Below are 17,940 nucleotides of genomic sequence, written 5' to 3' on the forward strand. Positions count from 1 at the left end.
TTATACGCTACTGAGTCAAGTACCACAGTAGCGTTGCCTTTGTCGGCAGGTAAGATTTGACCGTGTCGTCTTTCCCAAGGATCGACCTGGCCTTTTTCTCCTCTATTGTCAAATTGGGTTTTGTGGGAGGAATTTTTCTGAGTAAAAGACTGGCCTCACAACGAAACCGGTCACCCTGTTCCTCAGGTAACTGTCAAACAGCCGACTCGATTCCAGTTACAAAATCCAGTGCCTTTACCGATTTTTTGTGCCACAGAAAAGTTTAAACCCTTGGATAAGACTGATATTTCCGCTTCATTCAGGATTTTTGAAGAGAGGTTGATTACATTTTTATTATTTGCATCCGTATTCACGTTGCCATCCTTAGGCAAATCACATTTTTTTAGGCCTAATTTTTTCCAGTTTGGAGATTTTCTTTTTTCTTATCTGTTTCAGAAACTTTTATACATCTATTTTGGATGCTTTCGAGAATGTTGTTGAATTCTGTACCGATCAGTGTTTTTTAATTCAGTTTTTTTACACTCAATACTATTTTGGAGGAGGTATCTTTCACGATGATGATATGCAATTCTTTCTTTAAGTAAAGATTTAGAAGCAGAAGACAAAATTTTACTGGCTTTTCCTACTATGAAAAGGAGTTTTTAGAGTTAAAACCCTATAGGCATAAGGTCTTCAACCTTACATTTATGCAAGAAAGTTAAATGATTAATGTGTTTAGTTAATTTAAGATGCAAGCTCTCAATGTCTTTGATTTGTTTACTGGTTCCGGGTCCGTACCGAGAATCAATTCTTTGTTTAAAAAGTTATTTCCTTCAAAATAGTGGGCCTAGAAATTCTACAACTTTTTCCCTCCCCTCAGTTCATAATAATTAACAGTTCAAAATTTATATTTACTACATGCCGTACCTGAAATTATGTTATTTATATACCAAATTTCTATTTATTATGTTATTTATATATCAAATTTCTATATTCTATTGTGTTATTTATATGTCAATATTCTATTTATTATGTTATTGTCAATATTGGAATTCTATTTATTTTTGTTATTTAGTTTGTAAGTTACGCGGTGCACCGTGGTGCTGCAGTTAATTGTATTTTGTATGAAAATGTTTGCCATCTAATTAATTATATCATGTACTCTAGGGAAGTTATAGCATGACCGGTGGGATGCGCGTGAGGAGTGGAGGAGTTGAGCGCGTGGGGGCACAATCTAAAGTAGGGGAGTGAATACGGTGCTACTAACCCTACTGAGAGTTTTCGGCTCCCGGCTCGTAGTGGTGCCGGGAGCCGAAATTGTAGTGTTTGCCAACATTTCTAGACCCTTATGTTCTTACCACGGTGGTCTTTTATGATGAGCAATTTAGTATAGGAGACCTTGAGAATATTTGAACATTTCTAGACTCTTTTAAAGTTACGGCGACGGACTTTTATGATGGGGATTTCAATACAGGAAATCTTGGAAATATTGGTACCGGATGTACGTGATCTTAACAATGACTATGTTCTGCCGAAATTGTGTTCATAGCTCACCCTTCTTAATGAGTTCGCAGTAGAGATACCTGGTGGTAAGAAAGGGTTCTCATAAATTGGGAAAGGGTAGGAATTTATATTATTCTTGATCTCCAACGACGACAACAGTACAGAATTGTAATTGTTACGCTTTGTTAGCCATTAAAATTCAATTAATCATATACTAACCGTGTAAGCTTCAGGATTTACGATAGTAGATACAATTATACACTACCAAATTTTCAACTGACATAGCCTAGCTGCTAAATTAAAAATTAATATAAAACTGGTTAAACTAATTTGTCAATATACACAGTAGAATAAGAAAAAACTCAGTTTTATCTACCAACTTGTATCAAGTTAATTTAATGATGTATACTTAAAATAACAATAACGCCAACGATCCACACGCAATAGTTAACATAACAAAACCCCGTTGTCGATGAAAATTATTTATTGTTCTTCGAACTACACCCAAATCAAAATTGTCCAGATTACTTTTAGTATGTTTGCGTTTTCTTACTTTGTTGGGCGAACTAAAAGAATTGCCAATTGGACTTATTTTTTTCCTCCTTCAAAATTCGTCTCAGCGTACTTTCAGAAATTCCAGTTGCCTCTACGACACGCTGTTGAACTTTCTTCAAATTTATAAGTTTGTTGGTTTCTACTTCCCGTTTCATAAAATGGGAAGCACTTCTCTTGCTTGGCCGTGTATAACCTTTCTACCTCCAATTTTACTTTTTACATTATGATCGATCTCAAACTCTTTACTTAAAACGTAATGAGCACAACGCAATTAATTCACAAATTGTATTACAACTCGTGAATTGGCACAAGCGAATGTTTTTTGGGCGGCACGTATAGAAGACTGGAGACCGAAGTTCACAAGGCTAAATACGGCAACAGACTGAGCCGCTCCACCCCCCACCATTTTAGTTCCGTCTTTGCCTACGGCGCATCTCGAAGTCACCGGTCATGCTATAAATTCTCTACTATACAGGAAATTTTGTCTCTCTTTGTCTCTCTTCCCACTAGTGGCATGTGGTTGTTTTTTTTATGCTTTGATCCGAGTTTGGGAGGGGCGCGCTTCCGAGACCTCCTGTTGCGGTTGAGGAGACTTCCGGTGAAGTCCAGTTTCGCTAACTCGGGACAATAAATTGTTATTGTTTAAAAAAATACATATACATGCTGAGGTCGCATGGAGCATTTAAAACCTATAGCGCATTTAATTAGCATACATGTATCATATATTGTCTCAAATGTAAGTTGTGGTACTTAGTTTGTTTATAAGTTCGTTTATTCTTCCATTTAAATCATTATAGTTAAGAGCAATGTAAAATGTTTGCAAACGCACAGCAAAATCCCATGGTTTTACATGAATCATTATCGAACACGATGTTCCTAAAATAGTAAAGAAGATTCTAGTGCAATTTTAAGTCCTTTCCTGCTCGTAATATGCGGACAGACGGACTGAACACATGACAAATTTTCAGCCGCTCGAGTTATAGTTTCGTTAGGTAACATTCCAGGCCTGGGACTGTATAAATGGTATTGTGTAGTCAGTATCAAATTTGATATTTTTCTATACTTTACACGAAGCTACTACATTCAGCCGCTCGAGTTATAGTTTCGTTAGGTAACATTCCAGGCCTGGGACTGTATAAATGGTATTGTGTAGTCAGTATCAAATTTGATATTTTTCTATACTTTACACGAAGCTACTACATTCAGCCGCTCGAGTTATAGTTTCGTTAGGTAACATTCCAGGCCTGGGACTGTATAAATGGTATTGTGTAGTCAGTATCAAATTTGATATTTTTCTATACTTTACACGAAGCTACTACATTCAGGATCGCACATGCCTTTATTGTTTCAATTTTCCTTATTTCAATATTAAATTAGAATATTGACATTTTACAATTGGCATTAAATAGTGTTTCTGTGCAAACAAGAAACCATCAGATGTTATGGATTCTGTATCACATTGTAGTCAGCTACGTAATAATTGTACACCTAACTTGAAACGTAGCTATTACAAATATATACTATATGCGTCATAAAACTCTCTCTCTCTCTCTCTCTCTCTCTCTCTCTCTCTCTCTCTCTCTCTCTCTATTTAAAACTTTTTATTAGGATATATACTTTGGTTAGTGGTGCAATGTGGAAATTAAGTGTCATGTGATGGTTTTGGCTTAAAGATGCAGGATTTTGTGGGCAACTCAAAAATTTCAAATATAAACCCCTCTCCTCTCAATTATAACACCTAATTTTAATGAGCAATAACAAACTTAAAGAATATTGATAACCAGAGATCGCTATCTCTTTCCCATCAAGTTTTATAGACAGAACTAAAAAGATATTTTTAGTAATGTTGCCAAGTCAAATCAAATGTTCAAACGAAAGTCCCCCTAGTATTTGTCAGTGAGACAAGCGTAGGGTGAGCTCCTCTCTCACATTTTGAAAAGTCTGAAGTGGTATGTGGTTACAGGCCTCAACAATCATGTTTCTTAAACCTTCAACATTTTCTAGTAATGTTTCACAGATTATTGATTTAATGTGACCCCGTAGAAAAGATTCCATGTTCATGAGACCGCACATGCCATTTTATTAGACCGATTAGATAGCGATCTCTGGTTTTCACCATTCTTTAAGTATGTTTATGCCGGTTAAATTAAGGAATCACATAATAGGTATTTAAATTTGATATGTTTTGAGCTTCCTACAAAATACCGTATTTTTGGGGGACATAGAAATAGTAAAAATTATCAGATTAAACTTTTTTCCCAAATTGAACCAATATTCAAAGGATATATCCTTATATAACCTTTATAGAAACAGAGGGTGTCGTCACATTTTATTCACCCTGTATATACGTTTTATGTTAGAAATGTACTCAACGTTGGTGTAATACACTTGACCTGTCATTTATCTGCAAATTTAATATGCGCGATTGTGTAGTGACAAATTACTTAGAAATAGTTTTAGAAATTAGGCACAAGTATAGGTCTACTAAGATCAATATTACTTGCAAGATATCTGAATTGTTCGCTAGATACCCTAAAATATTTAAACGAGAGATTCTTTAAAAAATTACCTTGTAATAAATTTGAGAATTTATTATAAAATGCTAATAATAAATTTAAATTTAAGAGAATGAGAATCGGGCATTAAAAATTTCAGTAAAACTAATTTTGACAAGTAATCTACGATTAGTGCAATACACAATCTTATCTGAATAAAAAGTGTATATGTGATATAGTTGTAAACGTATTAAGGTAAGTGTAAGACCTTCTAAGACGAATTAAGACATTATAAAAGACGTGAACAAGCAACACAACACAAAGACCTTCACACAGTGTTTAAAATTTCAAACGTCTTTGTGAGGGATCACTGGCGGGAGTCTGTACTAGCTTTACTAGTAGGGTTTTGATATTCTTGTATTGGCATTCAAATAACACTAAATGTCAATTTACAATTCAAAATTAATCATTGCATTATGCTTAAATATATTATATATATATATATATATTATATATATATACATACATATATATATATATATATTTGTATATATATATATATATATATATATATATATATAATATATATAGTTAAGGTACTGTTGTTCGTATTTCACCTACAAATGCAGAAACGATACGTTTCTGCATTTGTAGGTGAAATACGAACAACAATACCTCAACGTTATATAATCAGTATAAGTAGTCACACCTATTGTCACTGTTTTTTATCGTAATGCTGGATATAAGAGGGCGACAGATGCTACTTAGCTTCAATTAGGGATCAATCAGTAGCATTACCCAGGGTGTACCACGAGGAGGCAAAGACCTTCACACAGTGTTTACAATTTCAACCGTCTTTGTGAGGGATCACTGGCGGGAGTCTGTACTAGCTTTACTAGCAGGGTTTTATTATTACAGCTTTACTATTCTTGTATTGGCATTCAAACAATGTATTTATTAAATGACGTATCAAAATTGGCATTCGTTACTTTGTTAAAGTTTACAAGCAAGAATAACAGCATACAGGTTTGCTTTATTTTATCTTTACATTTCAAATTATTAACACTGATAAAACCGGTCTCTTAACTCTTAAAATTAAGTTCATGTTCCCAACTAACAAATTTGCACTGGTCATATAGTGTGATTGGATTGTATGATTTATATTCAGAAGCAGTTGATGTCCTTACCCAATTCCAATCGGTATGAGACAAGAATAAATACCCCATCCCATCAGGCGTTCCTTGTTCCTTGTTCCGCCACTACCAGTGTTTATTTCTGCAATTTCAATGCACGTGCAAAATCTAGCATGAATTCTGCTCTAATTATTAAAGTTCATTTTAGTAGATTATCAATAAATAAATAACTGTGTTAATTTATTTCACCCATGTGTAGCATTTACAGCATTCAAAATATATGTCAATGTGTCTGTTTGCCTATTCAGTCTGTGATATGTGTTTGTGTTATCCCTGTGCTAACCTAATTGTGTTTTGGTATTGTGTTATTGTGTATGTGTTATTGCATTGTGTTTTGGCGCATTTATATATTGATAATAATTCATTTTCCTACTCCTTCCAAAATGTAAGTTATGTCATATTGCATATTGTTTAGTCATATCTAACGAATTTCCATTCCCTAACTTCTCTTACTGCAGTACAGTACGCGGCCACCACCACAAACTGCAGCTCCTCCCCTCTTTAGTCTAGGCTTTCATACCAATGGCAAACCCTAGCAAACGGTTTATTATTGTATAGATAAAATTCATGTGTTATATTTGGCACGTGTTTACATTAAAAAAGCAATAAATAAATAATAATAAGTAATAATAATTAAACTAATAAACTTTAACAAAAACAACTTATATATCAACAACAAAAACTATAGGCTATGCTTTATAAATATATCTATAAAATTTTCTTAACAACAATCCCATCATCACATCAAAACATTTTAAACACAAACAACTGACAACATTGTCAGAATTTGCAACAAAAATATACAATTTACTCTGAATCTGATTTTATCTATAATAGGGCAACCAGATCCACCATAGATTCATGAAGCTTAATCAGGTTACATAAATAATTAAAAACTATTAAGCTAGACTATAACACAATAAATAAAAATATTATAATAACTATATATATACTAGGCCTATATGTTTATCACATATAACACAAACTAATAATGTTTATTCATAATATTCAAAAGCATAACAAAACTATAAAAAATATAACATGGACCACAATAACAGATTAATATACATTATATGTTTATCACAGCAATAACCAAAATCAACAACAGACCCCAAACAACAACATTACAATAACAAAACTAAACTATAAAAAATAACAATATTATGGTGTAAGTTAACAACAAGTTAATATAGACTATATATTTATCACAGCAACAATCATTAAGCAACAGTAAATGTCCACAATAACATTAAAATAATAACATACATACATACCCTACATAATCACAAGTTCTCCTTTACTAATAAACATAATAAGTTAATAATATCTAGAAATGTTTATACAGATCTATATTCTAAATTTATAATTCTTCCATTAACCACCTGTAAACGAGTTTTTTAAACTTACAATAATTATGTTCATTAAAAATATAATTTCGTAGACTGTTAAATAGACAAGGAACAACATATTTGGCCAATCTTTTACCAAAAGTATTTGTTATTCTATAAACTTTGAATTTTTCAATATTTCTTAAAGCTATAGAAGTGTTCTTGCTGTTTGAAATTTTATACTTATTGTCTGCAAAATAATATACAAGGATGCTATACTTGTAGTAACCCTTTGGTGTCAAGCTATTGGCTTGTATATACAACTGTTTTTCTGTAATGCCATTAGCTCTGCCATTCAACATCATATCCAGACATTTCTTTTAAAGGTTTTGTATCTTATCGAGGTGGTTGTCTGCAGCTGTTCCATATGCAATTATTCCATATCTAACAATAGACTCAACTAACGCATTGTATACTGAAGTCTTGCTTTCAATATTCAATATATTTTTGAATCTATAAAATACAGCAACACACGAGCAAATCTTTTTCTGTATTTTCTCAATGTGGTATTTCCATGTTAAACCATTATCTATTGTTATCCCAAGATAATCACAGGTACATACTAATTTTATTCTGTCACAATCACATGAAGTGAGGTATAAACTTGTGTGTAGTTGCTCACACATACATGTGTTGTATTTTAAAACAGGCTCATTTCCTACTTTTTTATTTCTTAAGTATATATATATATATACATATATTTATATATATATATATATATATATATATATATATATATATATATATATATATATAATATATATATATATATATATCGTATGGGGGAAAAAGGCAGCTATCAATAAATAAATAAATTAAAAATTACAATTATTAAAAAGTACGTAAAAACAAAGTTCTTGAGTCATAAATTAAAAATAATATTAATATCTCCCGTCACAAAGCTAAATCCAAATTACTGAGCCAGTTTAGAGACCCATCCTCTAAACCACTCAGACCAGCCAGACCACCAGAAAACAATCGCAAAGGGCAGTCGTTTACAATGTGCCCCATTGTCTGAGAGTTTGCGCCACAATCACACGTTTGGTCGTCAGTAATACCCCACTTAAATTTCCAGTGATTGCTTCTCCCAACCCCAGTGGGCGACAGATGCTACTTAGCTTCCATTAGGGATCAATCAGTAGCATTACCAGGGTGTACCACGAGGAGGCAATCTACGTATCATCGCACCACTGTCACTGTGTTGTATCGTAATGCTGGATATAAGAGAGTGACAGAGTGCTACTTAGCTTCCATTAGGGATCAATCAGTAGCATTACCAGGGTGTACCACGAGGAGGCAATCTACGTATCATCGCACCACTGTCACTGTGTTGTATCGTAATGCTGGATATAAGAGAGTGACAGAGTGCTACTTAGCTTCCATTAGGGATCAATCAGTAGCATTACCTAGGGTGTACCACGAGGAGGCAATCTACGTATCATCGCACCACTGTCACTGTGTTGTATCGTAATGCTGGATATGAGAGAGTGAAAGAGTGCTACTTAGCTTCCATTAGGGATCAATCAGTAGCATTACCCAGGGTGTACCACGAGGAGGCAATCTACGTATCATCGCACCACTGTCACTGTGTTGTATCGTAATGCTGGATATGAGAGAGTGAAAGAGTGCTACTTAGCTTCCATTAGAGATCAATCAGTAGCATTGCCCAGGGTGTAACACGAGGAGGCAATCTACGTATCATCGCACCACTGTCACTGTGTTGTATCGTAATGCTGAATATGAGAGAGTGAAAGAGTGCTACTTAGCTTCCATTAGGGATCAATCAGTAGCATTACCCAGGGTGTACCACGAGGAGGCAATCTACGTATCATCGCACCACTGTCACTGTGTTGTATCGTAATGCTGGATATGAGAGAGTGAAAGAGTGCTACTTAGCTTCCATTAGAGATCAATCAGTAGCATTGCCCAGGGTGTAACACGAGGAGGCAATCTACGTATCATCGCACCACTGTCACTGTGTTGTATCGTAATGCTGGATATGAGAGAGTGACAGAGTGCTACTTAGCTTCCATTAGGGATCAATCAGTAGCATTACCAGGGTGTACCACGAGGAGGCAATCTACGTATCATCGCACCACTGTCACTGTGTTGTATCGTAATACTGGATATAAGAGGGTGACAGATGCTACTTAGCGTCCATTAGGGATCAATCAGTAGCATTGCCCAGGGAGTAACACGAGGAGGCAATCTACGTATCATCGCACCACTGTCACTGTGTTGTATCGTAATGCTGGGATATGAGAGAGTGACAGATGCTACTTAGCTTCCATTAGGGATCAATCAGTAGCATTGCCCAGGGTGTAACACGAGGAGGCAATCTACGTATCATCGCACCACTGTCACTGTGTTGTATCGTAATGCTGGATATGAGAGAGTGACAGAGTGCTACTTAGCTTCCATCAGGGATCAATGAGTAGCATTACCCAGGGTGTACCACGAGGAGGCAATCTACGTATCATCGCACCACTGTCACTGTGTTGTATCGTAATGCTGGATATGAGAGAGTGACAGAGTGCTACTTAGCTTCCATTAGAGATCAATCAGTAGCATTGCCCAGGGTGTAACACGAGGAGGCAATCTACGTATCATCGCACCACTGTCACTGTGTTGTATCGTAATGCTGGATATGAGAGAGTGACAGAGTGCTACTTAGCTTCCATCAGGGATCAATGAGTAGCATTACCCAGGGTGTACCACGAGGAGGCAATCTACGTATCATCGCACCACTGTCACTGTGTTGTATCGTAATGCTGGATATGAGAGAGTGACAGAGTGCTACTTAGCTTCCATTAGAGATCAATCAGTAGCATTGCCCAGGGTGTAACACGAGGAGGCAATCTACGTATCATCGCACCACTGTCACTGTGTTGTATCGTAATGCTGGATATGAGAGAGTGACAGAGTGCTACTTAGCTTCCATTAGAGATCAATCAGTAGCATTGCCCAGGGTGTAACACGAGGAGGCAATCTACGTATCATCGCACCACTGTCACTGTGTTGTATCGTAATGCTGGATATGATAGAGTGACAGAGTGCTACTTAGCTTCCATTAGAGATCAATCAGTAGCATTGCCCAGGGTGTAACACGAGGAGGCAATCTACGTATCATCGCACCACTGTCACTTTGTTGTATCGTAATGCTGGATATGATAGAGTGACAGAGTGCTACTTAGCTTCCATTAGAGATCAATCAGTAGCATTGCCAAGGGTTGTAACACGAGGAGGCAATCTACGTATATTTGAACTCCTATATACTAGATGTTTTTATGGTTTTATATATTGTTACAAATTTTGGTTTCACTCATATTCTTACTGAATTTGTTTGGAATTTGGTATCGTATTATCAAGTAAGCAGCAAATAAATAAATAATACACAGTTGAAATTCAATTCTTTTATTGATTATCAATATTGATTCTGTACTGTAAAACTGTACTTTATAACGTAGAGTTATTACTCATTTTAGCTAATGCTAAAAACATAACGGGTTTAGTAATAATGTAAATATAAATCTTACAAATTCTACATTGAATTGAAAAATATGAAAAACATATAATAAAGAATTAGATGTAATATTTCATCTACAAACTCCATTAAGTGTGGTTTATTTAAATTGTTAAGGAAATAATATATTTATTGCTAATACCGTAAAGAAACTTTAAATTGTGAGGTTTCAATACCAGAAAGTGAACTATCAGAGATAGGGAAGTAGAGACCATTTCCTGATAAATTAATACAAACTGCTATACGAACATATTTTGAATTTTCTCAAACATATTACTTAAACTTTATGTTAGTTTTCCAACTGTGAAAATTTGTGTAATATTTATTCTATCTATGATAGGCGTAGACTGCATTCAAAGCATTTACATGGATATGGAACTACTAAAGCACACTAAAAGAATGTCGTTTATAAACATAGCAATACGATCATAAATCAAAAATGTTTTATCTTACAATAATATATCTGTCATCTGAGAAGTTACAAAGCTACTCACGTTAGTAGCAATATATTTAACACCCCTGGCTATATGATCTAGTATATACACAATATCATTGATCTTTAGCACTCTTACACACCCGTCATAAACAGTGAAAATATAAATCTTAGGTATATTGTACTCCAATTTAGTTCCTTAATCTAGACTTTATGGTCTAATTAAGGAACATTATATAAATTATACAAACTTAAATTTGAAAGTTCCTATGAATATAATAACTAAGATGCCACATTATTAAGATTATCTATAACTATTGTTTTAAACATGCTCATATCAACCTATTAAGTGTGAAGCAATTGTTCTTCTGTAAATACAGTTACTACATAAATTTAATCACGTCCTCATGTTAATTTACAACTATTGTATTAAAGATCACTTTGACCCGATGTCATAACAGCCAAAGCTTTATTTTATATCAACATTTCAATATTATGACACATTTTAGTATCATATTCGCACAGAATATTGTGAATTTCCCAACTACGTTAACCTTTGCTTTATACTGTACATAGTTCACATCTGTTTCCCTAAATGCTAAACCAAACAAAAATGTTTTTACATAAATGTTAATAATATATATTTACACATTGTAGTACATACACAGTTCACATTGCTACATTAGTCTATTAACAGTACTCAAACTCAAATAAAAACAATTGGAATAGTGTTTAAATCGTTTACAAATCCACATAAATTGTATATAATTATGATAACAGGAAAACATATGTATAAAAATATAAGTATTAAAATAGTGTAAGGAATTACTAAAAAACAATATACATGATACTTAAAAAATGTAATAACTACATTAACACTTACCCTAACCTTCGTCCGCAATCTGTCTCCAACATTCCAAGCATTTGGTTGACTAGATTAAACACGACTCAGTGACACAACAATGTGGAGGAATCCTAAAGTCGAAGTCCGTAGCTTTATTAGAAGAAGTACAAATGATATATTACGGTGAGTCCTATGATATATTTGAAACAAAATAGGAGTATATCAAGTAGATATTTTCTAGTGTTCATTGTCAGGAGAAAACAATAATAGTGATAAACGAACTTTTGTCATGAACAACAGATTTTGCCCTTAAATTTTATATGGAGTAAATGTAATTCCCTACAATAAAAATAAGTAAGAAGATAGGAATGTACAATATTGGTTGTATATTTATAAAGTTAGATAAAAACAATACATTAGTTTTTGTGTGATTTCTTGCATTTAATACATTTACATTAGGATTGTAAATTACAAATGTCTTTTATTTGTAAGCAATTATTTAAGGTGATAAAATTACTAAGTAGCCTATCTTTTCCGTTAATAGATGATTATTATTTTCGAGAAAATTTGTTGGTGGTATTTGGGATTTAAAATATTCCTGTGTTTCATTCTGATATTACACATCTGACTAAATGCAAAACTTATCCAAATCTGTGATCTACTATAAAAAACGTACAGTTTAAACTAAAGGTTAGACACATGAACAAGTAATATTTCAATATAAGCAACGAGAGCAAAAAGCACTGCACAGTAAAGCCCTTGCTTTGGCTTCAAATCATGGTTGAAACTGATGTACTGGTACAGTTGAGTACAGTGAAGTAGACCGCAGTATTGTACACTGAGTTACGGGTAAACAAAGTCTATTACATTTACAATTATTATTATGATCTTAACCTGAAGCGAGAACGCCATCGGTGTGTTACCATTGTTACATATAAACCATTTTGCTATACAGCTACTCTTGACCTTTCCCAACAATCTGGGTTTTCCATTAACTCTTGAATACCACAAGATTCAAAGAGTACTTATAACTGTTATAATGCAAGAGCAGTGAGCAATAAAGCGCTTGCCTTTGCTTCAAATCTGAGCCGAATGTATGTACCGTTCCAGTATAGTTCGTTAGAATAGAGGACAGTACTGTACATTGAGTTATGGGTTAACGAGAGTACTTATAACTGTTATAATGCAAGAGCAGTGAGCAATAAAGCGCTTGCTTTTGCTTCAAATTTGAGCCGAATGTATGTACCGTTCCAGTATAGTTCGTTAGAATAGAGGACAGTACTGTACATTGAGTTATGGGTTAACGAGAGTACTTATAACTGTTATAATGCAAGAGCAGTGAGCAATAAAGCGCTTGCTTTTGCTTCAAATTTGAGCCGAATGTATGTACCGTTCCAGTATAGTTCGTTAGAATAGAGGACAGTACTGTACATTGAGTTATGGGTTAACGAGAGTACTTATAACTGTTATAATGCAAGAGCAGTGAGCAATAAAGCGCTTGCTTTTGCTTCAAATTTGAGCCGAATGTATGTACCGTTCCAGTATAGTTCGTTAGAATAGAGGACAGTACTGTACATTGAGTTATGGGTTAACGAGAGTACTTATAACTGTTATAATGCAAGAGCAGTGAGCAATAAAGCGCTTGCTTTTGCTTCAAATTTGAGCCGAATGTATGTACCGTTCCAGTATAGTTCGTTAGAATAGAGGACAGTACTGTACATTGAGCTATGGGTTAACAAGAGTACTTATAACTGTCATATTGCATCATAAATCGGCTTTCAAGTTTTTCACTTTTAACTTATTGATATAAATATTTAAATATTTCCTGTAAAGATAAATATGTTTCAGTTGTTATACAAACGTGTATTTAGTAAAATTAACGCTTTAGATAATTTTTTTTATAATATGGGTAATCAATAAATACAATGACAAACATCCATTATGATTTCAATATAAATTTGTGGAAAGTGAATCAATTCTGTTTCAGTGTAAGCTCAAGGGAACAATTCAAACAAGTAGGGAATATTACTGAGTCTTTGTTATAAACAAAGTCCTAAATGTGTACGTTTCTATCCAGCAGTATTAGTGAAACAAATTAAGTGTGCAATATAGTCATTGTTGTACACGATTATTGGCAAACTCCTTAACATATTGCTGAACAGTCTATATTGTTGTATACATATATAAGCTTCCACAAATCAGCCATGTAAAGAAAGTAAAAAGTAACATTACCTTACATATACCTTACATTAGTACAAGTAACATTATCTGACATTATACCTTACATTAGTGCAAGTAACATTACCTTACATTAGTACAAGTAAAATTACTTTACATATACCTTACATTAGTACAAGTAACATTACCTTACATATACCTTACATTAGTACAAGTAACATTACCTTACATGTACACCTTACATTAGTACAAGTAACATTACCTTACATATACCTTACATTAGTACAAGTAACATTACCTTACATGTATACCTTACATTAGTACAAGTAACATTACCTTACATGTACACCTTACATTAGCACAAGTAAAATTACCTTCCATGTATGCCTTACATTAGTACAAGTAACATTACCTTCCATGTATACCTTACATTAGTACAATTAACATTACCTTACATATACCTTACATTAATACAAGTAATATTACCTTACATATACCTTACATTAGTACAATTAACATTACCTTACATATACCTTACATTATTACAAGTAACATTACCTTACATATACCTTACATTAGTACAAGTAACATTACCTTACATATACCTTACATTAGTACAAGTAACATTACCTTACATATACCTTACATTATTACAAGTAACATTACCTTACATATACCTTACATTAGTACAAGTAACATTACCTTACATATACCTTACATTAGTACAAGTAACATTACCTTACATATACCTTACATTAGTACAAGTAACATTACCTTACATATACCTTACATTATTATCATCTCAGTGCACAACCGCAGTAGTTAGTAGTCCAAAGTGAAATGAAAATTATTATTTCACATATTATATTATAATACAAGTTTAGATTATAATGCGATTAGGAAATACTGAACTTCATATGTATACTTCTGTTTATTAAAACATCGACGTTAAATAATTACTATGACTTCCCTATGCATTTTCACGACATTGCATGGTAATAGATGCCACTTGGTTGGTAGTGAATTAACTACAATACATACACACGCACTTCGGTTAGTTTCATGTAAGATTGGGTTTAAATAATAATATTATTCTTAAAACTAAGTTTTTATATTCAAACCTTTTGCAACCCTCTCAATTGAATCTACCAAAAGAAGCGCATGTGATGTAGGCCTAAAGTGTTTACGACACGATACATTGTGATATACAATACAATACTGTACGTACTGACATTAGCTCTGTACATTTTATACTTCATGTTTAATCTGTTCTAGAGTTACATAATCGGCTTTGGCAGATACTATGGTAATTACTGAGAAGTTATAGTATAAGCAATAAAGCATTTAACTACATTCTGTACAGGGGTAATACGAGTATATTAATTACACCCGTTAATAGTCTAATGTCTAGTTTTATGTTCGATAAGTTTTATTGTCAGCACCATTCAAATTGACCTCCATTTTGATTAATATTATTACTAAAAATTACAGATAAGAGTTGAATCGGTGACCCTAAACATGATGAATGCTCCTATAATACTGTACATCCCATATTAATTTTTTAGATAATATATTTGAGATTAAAAGTTGTATACATATAATTGAAGCATTGACATTCAATTTAGTCTAGCCAATCGAATGCTGGCATCAATGTACGAATACTTCTATATTATACCAAACAAGTTTATTACAGTAAATGAGTACGATACAGTATTGGGAACCGCTGATCATATTATTAACAAGAGTTTTCATATTCCCTGAAGGTTCATACGAGAAGGAGATAAGGAGCTGCGATTGTACAAGTAATTTTTTCCAATAATAGAATAAAACTGTTGTAATACGCAAAAATATTTTATCGTTTATTTAATTGTGAAATAGACACCTTTAGAATATGTACCTCCAAAAATTAGTACTTCTAGAAAGTGTGTATGAATGTAAGATTCTCTGTTTTCATTTACAGTAACTTATTGTTCACATACAAGTATTGTTACAGTCCCATATCTCAACCAATTTTAGTAAAATATGAAATGATTAAATGAAATATTTATGACGATGAAAATGAAAATAAAAATACATCCACAAATAGCGCTCTAGAAATTTTAGACAGAGTTTCAGTCACTACAGCAATTTTTATAAGTAACATTGATAGTGTGCTGAATTTACTCTACTCCTTATTCTGTTTGATAAGATCCTTGCACAGGCCAGTGAGTGTGAGGAAGGTCAGAATAAGGCTTAACAGGGGATTGGCCTCTTTTTTGTTAACATGATTGAATTATTAGGTTTTGTTTTAGTAGCATATAACGCAATGAACATCTTCGTCAAGAGGATATTGCTACTTTAGCCACCAAACACTGACCTATGTTACACAAGTCTCATTTATTTGCAATATCCTAAATGCTTGCTGTTGGCATCCGTATACTGGTTATAAGAGCTTTGTAATTTTGTTTCGTGTTAATATTGCTATGTTAGATCCCAATACTCTGGCCTATGTTACACAGGTCTCATCAATGCTTGCTGTTGGCATCCGTATACTGGTTATAAGAGCTTTGTAATTTTGTTTCGTGTTAATATTGCTATGTTAGATCCCAATACTCTGGCCTATGTTACACAGGTCTCATCAATGCTTGCTGTTGGCATCCGTATACTGGTTATAAGAGCTTTGTAATTTTGTTTCGTGTTAATATTGCTATGTTAGATCCCAATACTCTGGCCTATGTTACACAGGTCTCATCAATACTTACTGTTGGCATCCGTATACTGGTTATAAGAGCTTTGTAATTTTGTTTCGTGTTAATATTGCTATGTTAGATCCCAATACTCTGGCCTATGTTACACAGGTCTCATCAATGCTTGCTGTTGGCATCCGTATACTGGTTATAAGAGCTTTGTAATTTTGTTTCGTGTTAATATTGCTATGTTAGATCCCAATACTCTGGCCTATGTTACACAGGTCTCATCAATGCTTGCTGTTGGCATCCGTATACTGGTTATAAGAGCTTTGTAATTTTGTTTCGTGTTAATATTGCTATGTTAGATCCCAATACTCTGGCCTATGTTACATATCTCCTCTTAATGGTGAAACTACGTGTTACATGTTAAAGAAAGTTATACAAATATTTAGAGAAATAAAAAAACCTTCTTGTTACATTTTTGTTACAAGAAAATAATCGATAATTCCAAAGTACAATCTTTGGACAAATTACTTACAAGATAAGCGGGCAAAATAAACCGACACACGAGAGTATCCAAGGACCTGACTGAACATGATAAGTTATAGCACAGACTTAAGTAAAGATTGGGTCTTTTACCTTTAAACGGACTTATAAATCAATAGGGTTCGTTTACTGATCTATAGGGACCTGTGAACCTAATTTCTAGCTCCTAGGTTCTTGTTATCAAGGCTTATCACACGAACGAATAGACCGACCAGGTATCAGCATAAACCTGTATAAGCCAGGTATATGGTAGTCAAGGAGTGAATATGCAAGCGTATATAGCGTAATACAGAACGTGAGATGTATACTGGTAATATTGGCAGGCTCCACGTAGCTTATTACCATCCATGCTTCAGTGACAGTAAACGTAATGCTGTAGCCATTGCGCTTGAGGATAATGTGTAGACTAATTTAGTGTATTAATACTAGGTAAACGCTAATACCCGTTCAGTGCTGTATATATTTTCTATAATTAATTAATAAGACCCTAATATTAAGTATTTAATCACTTAGCGTAAAACATTTTAACTCTTTTTTGACTTTTAATATGTTTGGACGCACTATATCTATAATTAAGCTAGTAGATAGCTATTAATACAGTATTAAACTTTTTTAATTGTATTAATTTTACTTT

The sequence above is a fragment of the Homalodisca vitripennis genome, chromosome 7 (assembly GCF_021130785.1).
Source record: "Homalodisca vitripennis isolate AUS2020 chromosome 7, UT_GWSS_2.1, whole genome shotgun sequence".
Classification (NCBI taxonomy): Eukaryota; Metazoa; Arthropoda; class Insecta; order Hemiptera; family Cicadellidae; genus Homalodisca; species Homalodisca vitripennis.